The sequence below is a fragment of the Lactuca virosa genome, chromosome 2 (genome assembly GCF_052849685.1).
Source record: "Lactuca virosa cultivar CGN04683 chromosome 2, Lactuca_virosa_CGN04683_v6, whole genome shotgun sequence".
Classification (NCBI taxonomy): domain Eukaryota; kingdom Viridiplantae; phylum Streptophyta; class Magnoliopsida; order Asterales; family Asteraceae; genus Lactuca; species Lactuca virosa.
Window position 1 is genome coordinate 139,201,630 of NC_136427.1, and position 7,088 is coordinate 139,208,717.

General features: G+C 31.7%; 1 pseudogene; it reads left to right on the forward strand.

The window, feature by feature from the left end:
• The first annotated feature begins 4,538 nt into the window (after positions 1-4,538).
• LOC145157811 (protein RER1B pseudogene) lies at positions 4,539-5,302 on the forward strand (annotated as a pseudogene).
• The last annotated feature ends 1,786 nt before the right edge of the window (positions 5,303-7,088 follow it).

Below are 7,088 nucleotides of genomic sequence, written 5' to 3' on the forward strand. Positions count from 1 at the left end.
AATTAGATTAACGGGGACCGATTATGTAAATCAGTGATACATATGGTTTGGGTTATTGATCCATGATGGGCTAAGTTAATGTGAGAATCCATGAAAAGTTAGTCCACATGAGTTATGGATCATAAGCCTAAGTGTAAGAATTAGGGTTACATATGACTCTTGGAATTCTACACTATATATATGTAACCCCTTGGTCAAAATCGGATAATACAACCGATTATGTAAATCAGTGATACATATGGTTTGGGCTATTGATCCATGATGGGCTAAGTTAATGTGAGAATCCATGAAAAGTTAGTCCACATGAGTTATGGATCATAAGCCTAAGTGTAAGAATTAGGGTTACATATGACTATTGGAATTCTACACTATATATATGTAACCCCTTGGTCAAAATCGGATAATACAAGTGATATAACAAGAGTATAGCCGATTGTAAGGTGCCTAGAAGCTCTCTCTCAAGTCCTCCAATTGTTGGTGGTGTTTGTGACTTATTAGAGGCATCACACTTGAGGTGCTAACCTCTATAAAGGCCAAATTCAACAAGCTACAACAAGAGGTAATCTTCTGACTAGGTTTTTTATGATTCATATATCAAGTTGTATGCTAGATAGGCTTTATGCTTTGGAAAAATGAAATTTGCATGTATAAGTAGAGAAAACTTAGATCCAAAGCATTAGGGTTGTATGTGCACCATAGGGATGTTATAGTGCTCAAAACCCATCAGAAACAAGTCAGCTCCTCGCCACATTTTCTAGAGAACTTCTTTTTGCACTTCTCACACCATTTTGCTTCACCTCCTCCTCCTCCAAACTTTTTGGAAGCAGACTTCGAGAACATGCTTTTTCTTGTTGGTCCTTGAGGATCCATCGAACTTCCTTTTCTCTCCTACCTCCATCCTCTCCATACCCTTCGCCCGAAGTTAGGTCTCCACATTTTTGGCTGCTCCAAGCTATCTTCAAAGTAGTTGCCATTTTGACCGTTGGGCCAAACTCCGATGGCAATCCATTGGAAAACCTCTCTATCTTAGAGAATTTAGTAGGCACCAAGTAGGGGAATAACTTCATCTTCTCGGTGAATGCGGTGGCATAATCATCAACACTCATCTTCCATTTCTTCAGGTTTTGAAACTCATTGTTTAGGTCTATCAGATCCACCTCCGAGCAGTACTACATTCTCATCTGCTCCAAGAATGATTCCGAAGGCATCCTCAGGGCTTCTCCCTATGACATTGTATCTGCCAACAAGGAAACAAATTCCACCAACTTAAAACCCCGGTCTTCAGTTGTCTGCCTACAAAAATGTTTTCTGCTTGTTGCTACATTTGCAACTTTCAAATACCATTTCCATCTCGGAGATCCAGTCCATAATCTCCACTGGTTTTGGGCTTCCAAAAGACTTGGTGTCTTAGCACCTAATAGGTTTTTATACATACGCCAATCCTTGTCAATCTTTCTGTCCGGGTCGTTCCTCCTTACCATTCGGGGTTCAAATTGACTCACAGTACGACTGTATTTCCCACCTCCGACAGTTCTTCATGCATTTCGGGCCGCACAACAGGCACAATAGGTTTATACCTATTTTGTTGAAGTAAATGCCTTGTATCTTCCATATGACGATCCAACATCGCCTGTATCATTGCCAACATGATCGGTTCGGGTGCAGTTACTACCTCTTGTGCACCCTCAATTACTCGTGGCTCAGGCTACAGCTTTGTATTAGCGTTTCCTAATCCGCTGTGAGTTCTCACCATGTCTATCTAGACACCAAACTGGCGTTCAGTGTACTGTGATGAGATTTAAGGTAGGGAAAGCTTTATTTACGATAAACGTTTAAATCCTCCTTTTCACTCCGAAAAGTTACATGCTAGTTCTAATACCGTAATTAAACGTTTAGAAATCTAAACACTTAAAGTTTCCAGATCCGGTCGGCAATAGACCATAGATCCTATCAAATAATAGCATCATAAGGCATATAAGGTATCTTATAGCTATAACATAAATCATTTAGCACATAAAAGCAATTTAGTCATCTTTCCTAAAATAAGCTAGTGCTCGTGTCTATTTAGGTATATTTCCTAAATACAGCAGCCGCTAATCTCATAATCATCTCTTAGCATCTAAGTTTAAGTCTAGAAATTATTCAAACTCCTAGTTCATTTAAACTAATGCTCTAATATCAACTGTGGCATCCCCAATTTCACGACCATAAAAGACCGATTTCTTTATGCTTTATTTAAAATTCAGAGTATCCTTTTGAAGAATAATATTGTAGAATTTGTTCCCAAAATATTATAAAGATATTATCAAAGAATTTATGAAGAAATGTATTTTAATTATATTAAAAACGTTGGGATGTCATCGTCAATACAATACATAAACATAAATGGAAATAAATTAGGCCTTACAAACATCTATTATTCTACTGGCATATAATACATAAATCTCTCATCTGATCATCACACCTATGCTCTTGTGCCACTACCTGTAATACAAGAAACTGAGTGGGTTAGGATTGGGAGCGTGGTGAGCACATAGGGTCTTCAAACCACAATAATTAAATTCTCTAGTTTCATCAAAGCATTCAACCCGATTATCCATTCCCGTTATTCTCACTTTCTGTCCCTATAACATCTAATTTAAGGGACCTATCCTAAGGATTATCTTCGGGATAGACAATAATGCTTAGGTGATTCCTCGACACTATATGTCAGTAAGGCAACCATAAGGGGGCTAGAGTACACCTGGTGAACACTTAGTATAAAAACACCTACATGTTGCGAGCTTACCACCATTCCACTGGACTGTCTAAAATAGTCTGTCGTCATCATCTAGACTCCGTTAGACGACTGAATCATCTTCAAAGTCAAGGCCTCTCATCATTTATTTCATCTTTCATCTTTCATCATCTATATCATCTTTCATCTATCCATCTTTACCCAATATATTTATAGGTATAAAATACATATACAATTTAAATCACGTAAAACATGTATAAATCGTTCATCTAGTATAGATATTAGGAACACAAATAAAAGGCAGATATAGGATGTAATTTATATTAAATACTTCATATTTATGTGTAAGATGAAAGTAACTATGCACTCACTTGTTAAAGTGACGACTTGAAATTCGAACAGCGCTTCGCTTCTAGCAACTGTCTTTTCCTTTGACGTAACCTAGTATCATTATCACTAAGTCTTAATCTAATATTTATTGCGACTAATTATTAGTCTAGATTCATCATTAATTCAAAGTCTACTAATCTATAGCTGATAAGGGACAACTAGATAGAATCATATCGGAGGTAAAGTCCGTTTGGTATATAAAGTATACTATTTGGAAATCCCACGTTAAACACTTCACTAAATCCAACCTAGACATCATCCCCGTAAGTAGATCAATCAGAATAACGAATTGGAATCACTGATAAATCTTGTTTATTAGTTCATAATAACGATAATGAATTTAAACATAAGTTACACTTAAAGCGCAATAGGTGTAGCTAAACTTACATGGTTTCTAGCGAAAACTTAGAACTCCATGGTAAGAACTTCTTCGCTGAATTTTTTTTCAAAAAAAATTCTTGTAACGCTTCAGCGGTCACCTTACTATACTAAAACTACATAAATAGAAGTCGAATCACGAGGGATCAAAATGATCGGGGACAAGAAGAGAAAAGCTCTTGAATCAAGAAAATAATGCAATAAATATGAGAGCCTAGAGTCTTATATTTATACTAATTGAATTTAAAAAAAACTACCATTTATAGTTACTTAAATGACCTTATAGTTATTTAAACGACCAAACACCCATTTATAATACTATTTTAAATAGATTTAATGATTTTGTACTAAATTAATGTCGAAAGTATTCAATATTAATCTTTTAATGACCGCATCGTTGATAACTTCATATATATATATATATATATATATATATATATATATATATATATATATATATATATATATATATATATATATTCAATATTAATCTTATAATGACCGCATCGTTGATACCTTCATAATGATATATATATATACATATACATATATATATATATATATATATATATATATATATATATATATATATATATATATATATATATATATATATATATATAGGTAAATGTTCAAATGAGAACCAAAAAAGATTAAGAACCGTAAGAACCATTATTTTTAGCTTATGATTAATAGTAAATATTTTACTTTGTCAAATATATGTTTGCAAACTTTATAAAGGGCATTTTTAGTCTTTTAATTTTTAAATAATGAATGGTATGATAGTAAATAAATGAAAGTTCTAATCCAAATTTTCAAACATATTACCAGACTTTATTTTTAGATCTAAAAGTTAACCTTACAACTTTCTAATTCTCTCACCTAACTCATCTTTTATCTTTCAAAGCAAAAAAAAACCAGCAAGCTCTTATGTCTCTTTGGTCTAGTGAAATCGCCGTCGTCGACTCTATCACCTCCAGTCCTCCTTCTTCCATTGTAGATCTGCTCTATTGTTGTTTCTTTCTCTCTTCTCATGAAACACTACTGTCAGACACCACCAGATCACATTTTTGCTTCATATCTGGTCCAACGAAGCATCAAAAAACCTCTACATTCACTTGGATTTGGTTCGCCTCCACTCTCCGACATCATATTTGAATATCTTCTCGATAAGTCAACAACATATGTCCGCCACCGTTGGATCGGTTTCAGCGTCGTCTTATTCATCTATGTCCTCCCGGTTTGCTTCGTTCATGGTTACTACATCGTAACATACGGCCTAGGGATATATCTTCTTTAGCTCTTCATCACTTTCCTTTCTCCTTACGTTGATCTCGAATTTGAATAAGAACCTTTCTATGGCCTTACCCTACCTACCCATAGATCTGAAGAATTCAACCCCTTCAGTCGTCATCTTTCCAAATTCAAGTTCTGGTGCATCCTACAAATATGACCTAATTCTTGTATGTTATTTTCGATTTAGCTAATACATAAACACATGATTCTATTGAAATTGCTACAGGTACTAAATTGCAATGAAGATTGCCTTGCTTTTGTGTTGACATTCTTCCATGTATTTGATGTTCCTGTATTTTGCTAAATTTTATTGTTCTATTGGATTGTGTTGTTTGTTGCAACAATGAGGAGACAGATAAGGCATATGATAAAGCATGTATATGTTCCTTACTCTTTTGGAAAACAAGTAACAAAATTATATTAAAACTTCTGAGATTAATCTCCATCCAGTAAACTGATTGGATATATTTATCATATGTTTCTAGCTTTACACAGGAGTGACATAAGAGATGGTTGGTGACATATCCCCTGTTACAAGTTGAATCTTCATTGAACACATTTGTTGCATATTACAAGTACATTGTAGCAATTAGATTATCATTATAAACTATAATAGGGATTTGATTGACTGAATTTGTTATACCATACAATCTTGCAATATTGAAAAACTAAATGTTACTTGCCTTAATGAATTTCTTATTACTTGTCATGCTAATTGTGAACATGGTATAACAACTTACTTTTTCTTCAATAAGAAAATATAAGTCTTCAGCTATGAATGTATAATTTTTTATAAGCTTTAAGTTGTGAATATCAGTTTTGTACATTATTTGTTATATATTTTCATAGGATTACTATTCATACCTTAGGTTTTTGGTTATTATGACGTGAATTGTATTTAGAATGTCTTATTGTGTTAGTGTTTTTCAAATAATGTGAATCTATATTTATTAAGTTGTGAATTATGATGTTTTAATGTTTCACAAATTGTTTATTATGTTAATCTTAGTTTTAGCTATTATTAATAAGAAAATATAAGTTTTTATGCTGTGAATACATGATTTTTTTATTAATTTTAATTTTAGAATACATGATTTTTTATAAGTTTTAAGGTATTTTTTAAATAGATCCAAATATCTTTTTGTAGATCACATAAGGTGTCAAGATATGATGTTTTATGCTGATTATGGATCTGATGTATGTGGTGTATATAAAGTGTTTGATGAAATGCCTCAACGAAATTCAGTAAGTTATTAAGCTGTGAATATGTATTTTTATGTGTTAATTTGTGAATATGTAAACTATTAAGATATGAATGCGTTTTTATTCACTAAGCTATGAACTAGTATCTGAAATGTTGAATTAAGCTGTGAATTCTGATTTTCTTTTTTTTATCTAGATATGATTTCTGAAGGAAGGATGTTGGCAAAATATGGTAGTTAGCGGTGTTGATCTTGGTGGTGATGGTAGAGTAAGGATATAATCTATTTCTCTCATCTTTTTCACTGATTTCAGATAAGTTATCATCTTTTATGATTCATATATATATGTTTTTTGATGTTTGCTTCTAAAATATGCCATAATTATGTGTGTATTAAAGTGTGAATGGGTTGTTCAATACAATAAAATATGAGATTATACTTATAAATGAGTTGTGAATGTATTGTATTAAACTGTGAATTTTGTGTATTAAGCTGTAAATTTTATTCATAGCTTAGTATAACAAATTCACAATTTAATACACAAAAATGAATCTAAATATCAACGTATAAATGTAAGTTTTAAGTTGAGAATATATATAATTTTTGTTTATTAAACTGTGAACTTATTGTATTAAGCTGTGAATTTTATATATTAAATTATAAATTGTCTGAATTAAGTTGTGAACTTTTTATGAATTTTGTGTTTGCTTCTAAAATATGAAAAGAAATAAACATTGTACACATATTCGACTTCCTCTAATTTTGAATAAAATACGTAAAGTTTATATTGTGAATATTGTATAATTTAAAATTCGAAAGAAGCACTATCTTCCAGATATTAAGGTATAAATGTAATTTTTACATTAACAATATGGCTGTAAATGTATAATTTTTGTATTAAATTTTGAATTTATTATATTAAATTGTGAATTTTGTGTATTAAACTGTGAATCGACTATATTAAGATATGAATAGTTATGAATTTTGTGTTAAAATACGAATTATTTGTATATAAATGTTTGTATTAATTTTCTTATTAATATATTTATTCTTTGTGTTGTATAAATATATAAGAATATAGTAGT